Source organism: Rhea americana, unplaced genomic scaffold (genome assembly GCF_003343005.1).
Source record: "Rhea americana isolate MKP2758 unplaced genomic scaffold, rheAme1 scaffold_79, whole genome shotgun sequence".
NCBI classification, from domain to species: Eukaryota; Metazoa; Chordata; class Aves; order Rheiformes; family Rheidae; genus Rhea; species Rhea americana.
Genome location: NW_028186967.1, coordinates 2,305,566 through 2,319,215, shown reverse-complemented (window position 1 = coordinate 2,319,215; position 13,650 = coordinate 2,305,566). Strand labels below are relative to the sequence as shown.

Here is a 13,650-nt window from a genome sequence, read left to right as displayed (position 1 = left end):
CTCTTGCTGTAATTCTCTATACAATCTTCCACCTTCCTTGTATCCTCTCCATAAAGTGGTACAGCCTAGCAAGCAATTTCCTTTCATTCTTCATAACATTCTGCCAACACTAACACAAAGATGAGGCAATAAATCAACACAGTCACCTCATGGAAAAGCCCATTTGCTTTGCATGTTCTCTTCCTAGCCCTGTTTCTATCAATATTCCAACAGGTTATCTTCCCTGTAGTCAGTGACTTCCCTGTAAGTAGAATACGTGTTACTTCCAGGTCAGCACTGTGTTAAGTATCTATGAAGGCACTATTCTTCAGAATTGCTAAGTAATTTTGCTTTGGGAAAACCAGCTGGGAAAAGATCTATTCTTTCAAATTTAATAGAGACTGTTCAAAAGTCTCCAAGGTTTCCTAAGGAACATTAGAAAAAAAATCCCCTAGTCTGAGCTTTGAGATCTCTATTATTAATTAAAAGGAGTAAATGCTCTATTATATTTACTTTTAAAATAGTCATTTTACATTAGAATTGCATGTAGAGGAAAAGAAGGTGAGAACTGGCACAAAAAAAAAGTGTCACGRGGAAGGCAGAAAAAATTCATCTGAAAAAGATGGATCAAAAGAAAATGGAACTTAAGACAGAACTTTTAAAAGTTACTATTAAGATTCTGTATTTGGCAGCTACTTCCCTGAACTAGGACTTTGATTCTTTTGAGAGTGAATCATGCTTGAATCAGGTTTCAAAGGACAATTCTACTTTTGCAAACACACAGCACATGAAGCTGCATCCAGTTTTTCTTATGGCATCTAGCTGGGCAGTATACTAGCAATTGCATATTGGTAGCAGCTACATAAGTAGCAGTTTGCAGCCCTGATTGAAGCCTATAAATCAGTGGGACTTCAGTTTCTAAATCATTTGTGGATCTGATTCCGAAGCCACTCCATCAATTCCTTCACACTTATCCAGYATTTTGAATTAATCAAGAAATTAATGTTGTTTGTTCTTCTGTCTTTGCTAATGATATCAGAAAGAATACAAAAAGTCCACAAGTCTGTTGTATTAAGGTAGCAAGATTAAATGCTCTGAAGCTGGGATCCTTTGTATAAGCAGATCTTTCAGTTCTCAATGTTTCAGATATCTCCATATCATGATCCCTGTTTTCTAAGATTATTGCCCCTCATTTGCTGCAAGCCCTTTGTTTTTGTTGTTGTTGTTGTTGTTTGTTGTTGTTTTACTTTGCCTCATTTGCTTTATTCACTAAACACACCACTTTTCAGAGGGTCTCTAATGCTCCTCTCTCTCCTTAAAAGWACCTACACCACACCACTGAACCACAAAGTAGCCACATCTTGCCTAACTTGAATCTCAGTAGAATCCAACAAACAATGCTTTTRAGAGAAATTTCAGCTCAACATTCAGAAAGAGAAACGTCAATATTGGACTGCTAGTTCTGTTATGCTAGCAGTAGTAATGATGGTAGCCAGTCTAATTAACAAAAGAATTGCCAGATGACAATTTCTTGACATTATCATGAAGGTATAAAAAGAAAAACAGTTGTGGAAGCCTGATTCTTCAGAGAATTATACTAATAAATATGTATACCTGACTGATAAATGCTTTCCTTTTTCTCTTTCCCAAATTCCGTCTTCACATCCTGAAAGTATGAGGGTTATTTGATAAAACAGTGCCCTCTCCAGAGAAGAAGTGGTTACCTTTTAATACAGGGTGGTTTCTTTTTAATACAGGCAAAATCATGGGGCTTCTAATCTTATTGTCAGAAAGGAATCAGTGTTTTTTGCTGACACATTTTCTATTCCATCCCTATACAAAAAAAAAAAAAAAAAAAAGACAATAAAGATGCTATGCACAAATACACAAAAATTGAAGCCAAGACAGGTAGGTTGGTTGAAGTTATTACAACTTTTAGGCAGACAACAACATTAGAAAGTGTCAAACAGTCAAAAATGTAGGTGATGCTACCTGCTCCAGTATTAGCATCAATGACAATGTTATGTTGTCAAACAGTTATAATTTAYACATATCATTACCAGACTGTGTGTTCTGCTGTTCAGCTGATGATAGTCTTAGGGGATATTTAGTTTGCTTTTGCAGAGGTATTTTATTTTCAAAAACATACATGCACCACACATGCAATAAGGCAGTATGAATTGTTCTTTAGGGATTGGGCTGCCCCTCACTGATTCCAGCTTAAGCTATACCAGATGACTACTACAAGAGCTAACCCTTAGTCTTTCTTCTACATCCACTAAAAACAACCTCAAATAATTGTACCAGATGACTGAGACAATAATGAGTGAATGGTCCATGAAGAACTCTGGAGAGGTTTTAGCAATTTCTGTAAGATAATARTCAAAATGAATACGAGCAAGATACAGGAGAGAGTGCAATAATGTCTGATTTCGTCTTGAAAAAAAAAATGCACAGAACAAGTGTCCTATCACTGATATTTTATTGTCAGCCAGTATGGTGTCTAAATGCRAAAATTCACAATATGAAATAATAAATTAGGAATGTCTGCTCCATTAGGAAACAAATACTCAATAATTACTGCCAGCTTGAGTACTAAACTGTTAACAGTATATTTGAATTCTTAAATRCAGCATTTCTTAGCAATTTTACAGTGTGTCAGTTTGAAAGACATTGTAGACACTTGCCAGATATGATATAGTGATAGRGGAAAACTATAGCAGAGTGTGTATTTATCCTTAAATCACCTCTCTCTTTTTCTCTCAAACCAAAGATAAATAATTTCAGAATGATCTAATGATCTTGCAAGATAAATATTAAAAGTTAATAGAGCTAGAAATTACTATACTAAAATAAGTATTATATTTTTTCATTCTAGTGCTAAGAACATAAACCTCTCCTAAGTCCTACTTATCAGCCCAAAAGACCTAATGCAATGACGTCATGCTGGAGTAGGGGGAAAGGATAATCTTCCTTGTTGTTGCATTAATAAAGAATGACAAGGAGTTCTGATAAATATGCCACTCATCACGCATATATGTTTAATTACATCCAGTCCTAAACTCTGTTACATAGGACAGATGTCACGGATTTTACAAGTCATGTGTTGTTTTCAATATTTCCAGTATCTTTTCTCYCTACAGTACAGCAATATGTTCCAAGCATTTTTTTCCATGCTTCATTTCTGCTCTTCACCTTCACTCCACCAGCTGTCACTCCAGTGACATTTCCCAAGTATGAAGCTGACAAAGAGCAGGGTAAAGCTTAAGTGCTTAAGCTGTGGAGATCAGTAGCAATATTTTAAAATATCAGCATAACTCAGTGTTTTGACAGTAATTTCTGATATTGTTAGTTGAATGGACAATAGTGTTTATCCCACAAGCAGTCACATTGAAATTGTTTCAGTTACTTTAGAAACTGTTAAAAGGTTACCGAACTACAGCAGATGGATTCTTTACCTTTAAATTTATTGATTTTCTACTATAATACTTCATTTAAAATATAAATAAATGTAGAAATTCTAGCCAGATTAGTACTAAGAAATTTCTATATTGGTAGCTAAGAAACTACTAAGAATGCACAAAAGAGGCCAGAGTACAGGAYAGACATTGGAGAAGTATTTTACTTCCTGATTTGCACATATTCTCTGCCAATTTGTTTTTCTCATTGTAGAATTGTAATTACTGGTCAAAATGATCTGTGATTCTAGTCTACAAAAAGGTCAAGAGGAGTTACCATATTGAGGAACATTTCTGCAGCACTTAAGCTTTCTTCTGACCTTCTACTTCTTGTCTGTTATTTGAGCTACTATAGTCTAAGATCCAAATACCCTATAGCACTAGCATTTTGTTCAGTCTGCAAAAATAGTGGTCCCACTACTAAAATTACATTAATTCAGCTACTCCAACAACAGACGGACAACTTGACACAATTTTCAATAGTCTCCAAAAATCTTACCTCTTGACAGTGATTTTAGGAAACATTCAAAATAGGGTTTCCAGTTTCCAGCTGGCTTGATTACAGCATTCTTCCATTTTCATGTGTGTCTATAAACTAAGGAGGGAGTGAATCTAAACTTCTCTTTGTTCAGATAAATTCAATAATATTTTCTGTTCTTATTACATTACGTGTCAGGAAGGAAAATTATCACAAGCCTCTCTGCCCTGACCATGAGGTGACATCATGATTATGCAGAAGCAATTTGTGTGAAGCACGGACACAGCAAGCTTGTTATGCCCTATAGCGTAGACATACCCTTACATTGCAGCATGTTTTCACTGCTCTGACTTCCAGGCACTGACACACTGCTAAAGAAGTGTGAAGGAGCCCCCTAGTGTAAAAAAGAAACCGGAATCGACCGTCCATATTTCGCACACAACGCGGCAAAACAATGCCTACAAAGCCACCGCCAGTCTCCAGGCATGCCAGAAGTGGCGACAACTATAACATCTCCTGGATCTCTACACTGAAGTAAAAACGCACATATACTTAATGCTGGTCTTAATGGGTTTTACAGATAATGCCACTTCAGGGCTACTGTGACCGAGCTACAAAACTACTGTTAATTGAAAAAGCAATCCAAAACCTTGAGAATGAGGCAGAAATAAACTGCAGGTGCTGGCAGTTAAACAGTTTGCTTGAATTTTTCTAAAGTACAGAAGACCATAAGAACTATGGATAAAAAGCATTTAAAGGACAGAAAGCCTTTTTGTAGACCCACCATACAGGGTTAATTTTATCAACTGTGTGCTGATCTCTCACACACACATATCTTCCAGAGGTGTAAGCAGTTTGCTCTGTAATATAAATAATACCTGGAAAATTCTAGTGCTCAGATCTATTAGCTACTGATATTGCTTCACTGTTTAAAGCTCTGTCTCTCTATCATATATGGTATAGAAACAATTTTCTGTGTATGTTGCCACAGCATGCAAATTCTCTAGTATCCTTGTAATATATGCAGCAGAAGACACAAAAAGCCATTAGAAAGGCAATATATGCAACACTAGCACCTGTGGTATGCTCTGATGACACTGCATAGTAGCTCTTGGCAAAAGATCACAGTCACACACACACACAGACAGAGAGGGAGGGAGGGATTTGGTCTCCACACATGTCAGTATAACACAGATATTTCCTGTGACAAAAGTTTTGGTGTACACTTTGTATTTACTAAGCTAAAAAAAAAAAATCAGAGATTATGTTTGATTGTGTTTCATTGTCAAAATTATAAATGAGATATATATTAGATTTACTTTGTCTACAAATGATATTGTTCCTGAAGTTGTATAGAGCAGATGTTACACGATAGTTTATATCTGTGTTTTTAATCTTCAAGAATTTAGAGTGAAACCAGCTGATTGCATAGCAGTTTCACAGTGCTGGCTGGAAAGTAAAAACAATTCTGAAGTTTAAACTGATAACTGTTTATTTAATGACCTGCTGTCTAACTACTAGAAGGATAAGCAAAGAATACCTAGAATGCTGGAATAAATTTAGGAAATTCATTGGATGAGTTATTAAATGACATTAGGACACTAGAAGTAATGTGCAAGAGGCATAGCAAAAAGAGGCATGAGAAACTGCAAGCAATTAAAAAAAATCACAAGAGATACAGTTCAGATAAACATTTAGAAGCCCAGGAGAAAAAACTTAGGCCCATTGTAGACAAGTGAAATTTTGAAGTTGACTTCATTTTACTTCCCACTAGGATTTCATCCTAGATGAAGACCCGAAACTTTTCTGAATTTCACAAATGGGAGGAATGAGTTTTGCAAAATCAGAGCATCTTTCTGGTTCAGGTCATTGAGCTGGAAATCTTGCATGAACAACCTCTCTCATTAAACTTCCAGAACTTCTGACTTCCGGCCAGACTGCAGTCTCCCTGGGTTATTTTGGTACTTCCTTTTTCGGCCAGCATAAAGGAGTGCAGAGGAATGAAAACGAAAAACAAGGGAAAAAAATAATGCAACTTTCCCAAACCACAGAAAACTTTCATTTGGTTTACATTTTGACCAAAGGTTCAGTGACAGCAATGGTCATATTTTATCTAAAAATCACTTTGCAGGGAAAGAACAGTTTTGGTACAGGAGGACTAAGAGAGAGAAACAATGTACTATTAGTATCTACATTCACACTCAAATCATATAAATATTAAAAGTGCAGGAGGACTGTTTATGGATTGCTAAGAGATTACAACTATTATTGCACTTATACAGTAGTTTTGGGGGGGAGAATCAGCAGAAGCTTGATATAACATAGCACTTTGTAGGGAAACTTGAGTGGCTAAATACAAAATTAATATGACAATGGAACAAGAAGATCTTTCTAACTGCAGTGTCTGTGTTACTTTAAAACGACTTAACCTCCCCTGGACACTAGCCCATTCCTTGAATTGTATGAAATTAGACTGAAGAAGGAAATAAGAAAATATTACAAGGATTACTGGTTAATTGATGTGGAATTATTTGTTTTCCATCCTATTTGGCTCACCTTATGTACACTAATACCAGATTTAATTGTAAAACTTAAAGATAATTATTTGAAAATATTAATGGTCCTATAAAGTCAAACTTTGGGCAACAATACAGAACATCTAAACATCAGTTTCCCATGTGCAGCTTGAATTCTTAAGGCCATATTTGAATACCAGATTATTAGCTTCAGATACAGTTGATTAAGTTATTTGTAACTACAGAACTAAATATCTAAGGGCACATAACAAAACATTTGAAAAGCCCCTAATACTGAGGCTTGTGTTCCACTAATGTCTTCATATACAACCCAACATCTCTGCTTTCAGGTGATCAAAAGTCTTCTTCAAAATCCTTCAGGCTTTGAGATGCTTTAGCAATTAAATAAATAATAATTGAACTGTAGATGTTGAAGGCTTGAGAATTAAAAATGGCCGTGTTTTCTAATAACCAATACAGGTATAAAAGAGATTCTCTAGAAATGCACTTCATAAGAATTACTTGGCTCTAAGTTGCCATTTTTCATGTATTTTTTTCATTCTGCAACAAAGTTAATGAAACTAAACAGATATCGCAGTTTCTACAGTACTTCGGAGAACACATATCTAGAGTTTGCCATCATAGCTTGCGTGCTTCACAGTAAGCCTTTTTGCCACTTTTCACAATGAGGAGAAATCTGCATAACTAACATAATTCCTTAATCAAAACATGCAGATTTCAACCTTTACACCTTGCAGTCTAATGAAGGGGATGTCATGATACCACTGCCCCAGGGTTGGAGAGAATGATTTTGTAGACTGAAGTATATCTAACAGAGTTAGCATTTACAAAGTCACCACTAAGCTTATACATTAGTGTAGAATAAGATAAATGAAAAACTATACAGCATATCAAAGATAGTTATTCATCCCACTTCTTTTCGACCAAACTACATTCTTTGCTTAAATACCTATGGATGCACAAAGCTGTCGCTCAAAAGTCAGTCCAATCCATAATCTAGTATATGGGATTTAGAAGCTAGACCAGTTGCAGAAAGAATTAGGGTGAAAACTTGGTTCTTTTCAGATAACTACTTCAACATGACCACAGCAATCTTAAAGTTTATAATATTTCTGATTAATCCAGAGGACACACACCTAGTGAAACAAAAGGACAAGATGGACAAACAAAATAAGCCACTGAGAAACATATTTAACTGATGCTGAGGTTATCAGTCAAGTCTAAAGAAGTCAGAAAGAAAATATAAAGGGAAGGGAATAACTCTGGTTACTTAAGAAAAACTTTCTCTTTAAATAGAAATGAACTTTCTAAATCTCTAAATTTCCCTGAAATGGCCATGAAAACTTCATAAGTAAGAACTTCAAAAAAAAATCTACCTTGAAAAATCACATTCCCCTTTAAAAAATTGATTGGAGAGGGTATTGTCAGCCCTGAACAAGTAGGATTATTTCCAACTTCCTTTATAAACAAACTTGACTGCCTATAAGCACTGCAGTCTTCAATGATTCCTACAGAAACTGCAGTTTTGATATTTAAAATAGTATACTAGAATCACTTTCAATCCACACCATACCAGAGCTGCTTTGATTATGATCCCCTTGCATCTCTTCAGTAATGGCAAGATATGCTGAGCGGCCAAGAAGAAAAAGACTAGTTTCATTCACTGTTCAACACTGGCTTCTTTTTGCTTATGCTGCTGTCACTAGAACTGATTCTTCTAGCTTCCACTGCAGTATTATATCTCTAAAGCACAGAGTAGAATCCTAGCATGAGTGAAAGGTGAATCAAGCATAGCAGTATATTTTAGCTAAGACTTTGTTTTTGTTATGAGACAAAATTCACTGTCCCTGTCTTGCCCCAGTAACTTCACCCTCACTCCCTAAAGCCTATGTATTCCACTGGAAAGTGGAGCTTTAGCTCATTAAACAAGAGGAGCACCGTGACCTCAGTGTAATGTTTTCTTCCAAGATTAGATTTTTATAAGCCCTCCTGACTCAAAAATAAAATTAAGAGAAGACAGGTATATGGATAAGGCATTGGCCTAGTCCTTAGTAGATGCAAGTTCAGTTCCTGGTGCTGTCACAGGCTTCTCCTGTGCAAGTAATTTATTGCTAGATTCTGTAAATGTTACAAAGATGTAAACGTTGCAGAAAAAGATACTCTGCAAAAAGCTCTCTTAATTTAGGACAAGGTACTGCTTAATGTCTGTGAAGACAAAAGAATCTGATAATCTTTTTGTCTTAATTCGCCTGCCGAATGCAACGGTTAATTTGTCTTTGCTAATCAGAGCTCTTGTGAAGCTATTTGCACGAGTGAAAATATCAAAACAGCCCAAAAGTAGCAGACAATCAAAAAAAAAAATCCTGGAATATAATTCACATTTAAAATTTTGGCTATAAGAAAGCTATGTGCAGGACGTCAAAAGCACTATGTAAGTCATCTTACCATGCCTGAAGTAGGCAACTGCTTTATAATAATTACAGGAAAGTTCAGTAACTGAAAATCTAACCATTATTCAGACAGCACTGTTCAAATTACCACACAGGTACAAAATTGAATCTGGTTGTACAAGGTTGGTTACTTTTCACTGACAAAGACCATAGTAATGATAATCAGATCTTACTACCGCAGACCTACAGCTACAGAGGTTAGAATACAGTGCAGAGTAAATCCACTGAAGCTAACTGCATTACCCATAAACAAACGTAGTGTGAGTGCAAAGTGAGCCAGTTGCTTGCTGTTACTTTTTTTCTCTCCTGCTTTCATTTCAATTGTCACACTTGCTTCTAATGAGGGAAGAAAAATTGTCTTTGCARAAGATAATGATGATAGTGGCCTGCTCCCAGATGGTAACCTCCTTTAAGGACTATTGCCATAGAAATAGAAATAAAAATTGTAATATGCGTCATCATAGGTGCACTCATGGATAGCATGACAGGTATGAGTAACTTTATTTCATTGTTATAGAAAAGCCATTCAAACATTCTGCCTCTAGCTAGATGTTGATATGGAAATGCAGAAATATATACATCACATTTGTCATTTCTTATGTGCTTTTATTTCTCAGAATACAGCTGAAGAAGAGAGTCTGATGGGCACTATGTAGTTAAAATATTCATTATATAATGAAAAATAAGGTATTGCTTGTTACATGTTCAATGTTATTAGCTCTAGGAAGTAGCTATTCTGCTTCACTGTACATCAGTATTCTTTTATTCTTACGTTCTTTGAGGAATCACTTCACATCCACTGCCTGCAAACCTTTCTAGATGTCACTAAGGTATTTATTCACTGAGCTGTAAGGCTGAAAGAAAAAGCAAGAAATTGTTCATTATCAGCCTGATCTTAAGCCCACTAAGGGCAATACAAGTCTTTTCACTGATTTTAGCAGACTTTGGATTAGGCTCTATACAAGTAGCTTCTGGCACCTGAGTCATCGGGAAGTAATCATGGCTATACTAAGAGATTTCCCAGTGACTTCAGTGGTGCTAGGAGTTCACCCAACTATGTTTTTTACCTTGTAATTCATTCTATAATCCAAAGGCAGCTTTACATTGGCCACAGGATCAGAAGACTATAAAAGGTCATATCATGATTGACCGTCCTTCCTCCACACACAAAGGTAAGCAGTAATTATTTACTGTGAAAACATACATAAGGCGACAAGACAATGTGTTCTCATTACGGGTGGAAGACTGTATTACCATTGTCCTGGATGCACTATAGTGTGCAATATTCAAATGTAACAGTGGCCTACTAGTTTCTATCTTGTCCTAAACCTTGATAAACCTGGCTATTCTTGTAATAGTGAATTTCTATCCAGCAAAGCATTTTTCTTGCCAAAGTATATATATTTTTGGCAGCATCTGGCACTTTCCAGCCCTGGAATCTGATGTAGGCTTGTAAATTGTGCTATGTTGGCAAGATTTTCACCCTCTAGAGCATTGAATTGGTGTAAAATAATACATTGTATTGTTTCCCACTCCTTCTGCTAAGTTTTTTTCCTCAAAAGAATTCTAAACTCTAAAATTTCCGCTTCCTATCCCAGTGCAATACTCATGAAACTATAGGTCTTGCTCTTCACACGTTGCAACTGGCTTGGAAATTACTGTGTGAAGCATAATGGCTCTATCACATGCTGAGTATACTTAATGGCCTCCAAACAGCAGCTCCATAAAGAACACTGAGGTCTATCTGTGAGGGAAAATTGTTACAAACTCTATTTTGGAAGTAAATTTAGGGAAAGGGGATTTTGTTTTTAATTARATATACAATGAAGAAAAAAAWCACCTCTGAAAGCATATTTCTAGATGAAAAAATGACCTTCAATCATGTGGCAGACTGTCTGATAAATACAGATCAAGTTAAAAATTAATGTACCTTTTGGAATAAATCTACATACATAGACAAATTAATTTCTCTGTACATAGATTTGTCCTATAATCTGCTATCTATGGTTTTACAGAAGTGAAATAGATGTTTTAGTCTCCATTTTAAATGTTACGAGATTTCATTTTCTCATAAGGTGAAACTTGCAAGTATTAATTATTCAGGCAAAATTTTCAATACAGTCAGGACTTGATAGATTTCTCTTACCGCAGTGCTAGTCAAGGACCTATGTTTTCTCAATCTTATCCAGCTAGAATTTTAGAGGACAAAGTCTTTAACAATGAGCAAATATCTTTGTGCCTTAGATTTGGTAATTAATGCAATCCAGTATTCTACAAAGCGATAACCTAATGCAATTTCTCAATATTAACAAATGCATATGCTTCCATAAAGATTTTACTTGTGCATACCGATAAATTTTATCCTCTATTTTCATGCATATTAAATTAGACTTCAGAGCTAGAGCATCCATTCATTGAACATTTATAAATGCTAATATATGCTCATTTTGACGAATACAAACAACAATCAGTATAAGCCTAATTATTTTACAGCACTAACAAAACATAGATGGAAAATGGAAACTAAATATTAAATATTATARCTTCAAAATATATGCAACTTATTTCCATGAAAATCAGATTGCCTATTTTGTAAAGTTTAAATCTTAAGGTATTTCTGTTAAGAGACTTTACAACAGATCACAAGATCTTTTGCTTGCTTTTTTGTTTGTTTTAATAGTTCATAGAAGTATCAAAATACAGGCATTTCCTGCTCATCAAATGTAGACTCGTAATTTTCCAAATTCTGATTAGAAACTCCAGAGTATATTTGAAGTATATAACAGATACAATACCATATGTCTAACCTAACAAGAAGATAAAATGTGATATCAAAATACACTGATTTTGTGTATGTATATTTAAAATWAAAAAATTGAGAAGAATACTGACATGACTATACAAAACAGAGACAAAGAGGTATGGAGATATGTGATTAAACAGCAGATTGGCCAGTACGTTTTTTAGGTCAAACATATGTCATCATATTTAATTATTAAAATGGGAAARTAGAGACTGGCTTTGAATTCTACCAATGACATGTATCTTGTGACTAAGGACAAATCACTCACAATAGAATTCCTCTTGTTTGAATTCAGCTATGTGGATTAAGTTTTGTGTACGCTCTAAGGGTAGATCATCTAGCTTTATCTGTAGTCAATGAAGAGGCATGGACTCTTTCAGAGGACAATTCATTTCATTTTGAGCGAATATCCAGGACAGGGAGAATAAGTCACTCTCCAGACACTTCTGTCTATTGACTCAACTATCTTAAACTAGACCTCTAATTGTAAGATAGTAAAGCTAGGTAAGATGAGTCTCAAACTTAGCATACCTAGTCTTCTGTGCAGACAGTCACCTAACGCAAAAGTAGTCCAACCATCAGCTCCCTGCATGGATCTAACCTACGGTTCCAGCTCTGTATATTGTAATGCTCAAGCGCACTGCCAGTAGATCAAAAGAGGTAATCTTCCCCCTCTACTCAGCCACATCRGGAGTACTGTGTCCAGTTCTGGGCTCCCCAGTACAAGAGAGACATGGAGCTACTGGAGAGAGCGAAAGGCTATGAAGATGATTAAGGGACTGGGCATCTCTCCTRTGAGGAAAGGCTGAGGGWGCTGGAAGTCTTCAGCTTGGAAAAGAGAAGACTGAGGGGAGATCTTATCAATGTGTACGAGTAGCTGAAGGGAGGGTAAGAAGAGGATGGGGCCAAACTCTTCTCAGCAGTGCCCAGTAATAGGACGAGAGGCAACAGGCACAAATTGAAACACAGGCAGTTCAGTCTGAGCTAGAGGAAAAACTTCTTTACTGTGAGGATGACTGAGCACAGGAACATGTTGCCCAGAGAGGCTATGGCGTCTCCATCCTTGGAGATGTTCAAAAGCCATCTGGACACAATCCTGGGCAATATGCTCTAGGTCACCCTGTTTGAGCAGGCGATAATCTCCAGAGATCCCTTGCAAACTCAACCATTCTGTGATTCTGTAATAGTATAGCAGCACACGGCCTCATCCTTGTTGGCCAAGCTACAGAACAATTCTGCTGGACATACTGCATCATAGTATGCTTATATACATCCTGATACAGTAAGCTATGAACTGGACACTGGTAAATGAGACAAAAAAAATTGTCGTCAGATGTCTCTGGAGAATCATTTACAAAGGTAATTCAAAACTACTATCAATTCCACAAAATTGAACATGCTGTTTTACTCTGATGTTTTAGAAGAAACATTCTGAGCTGCTCAAGTCAAAAATACAACACAGAAGAAGATTACATTACACTATTAGGACCATATCTTTTCACACTACTTTAAAAGCTACAGTCATAGCTGAATATTGWTATTAATAGTATGTAAGGTTAGGAATATAGTTCACTTTTTTGGATTTATGATATTTTTCTAAAATAAAGTCTAAGCAGCATCCTTAGGTTCTGTTGCTGAGATAAGAGACACTATGTACAGCAAATATGAAGAGGTATGTAACACCTCCAGGACACATTGCCCCAGCTCTTCCTCTAAACAATAGATGAGTTTTGTGTTTGTTCTGAGCTATTTCTCGTGTAACTTTCTACTGTTAATATTACAACCAGAGGCTGTAAATCTTTACAGAATGTCTAGACAGTTTGATAGTTGAAACTCATACAGTCCACCAACATTGGTGTTTCTGACATTGATATTGTCAGCAGAGTTGAACCAATGGTAGTATCATGAGATATTTTGTGGAGGGAGAAAAAAAAAAAAAAAAAAA

The 13,650-nt window shown here is 35.9% G+C and overlaps 1 protein-coding gene and 1 long non-coding RNA gene across 5 annotated transcripts in view; one reads left to right on the top strand and one right to left on the bottom strand.

Moving 5' to 3' along the window:
• Positions 1-4,142, bottom strand: part of LOC146585631 (uncharacterized) — a 93,803-nt gene extending 89,661 nt beyond the window's left edge. For 2 of the 3 annotated variants that reach the window (XR_014897965.1, XR_014897966.1), the window contains exons 1-2: positions 3,937-4,142; positions 1,704-1,812 (exon numbers count right to left, since the gene is read on the bottom strand). This is a non-coding gene — a long non-coding RNA (uncharacterized LOC146585631). The remainder of the gene's footprint in view (positions 1-1,703; positions 1,813-3,936) is intronic. The other variant, XR_014897967.1, reaches the window with a different exon arrangement.
• IGF1 (insulin like growth factor 1) overlaps positions 1-13,650 on the top strand; it is a 73,264-nt gene that overhangs the window by 42,616 nt on the left and 16,998 nt on the right. The window lies entirely within an intron of this gene.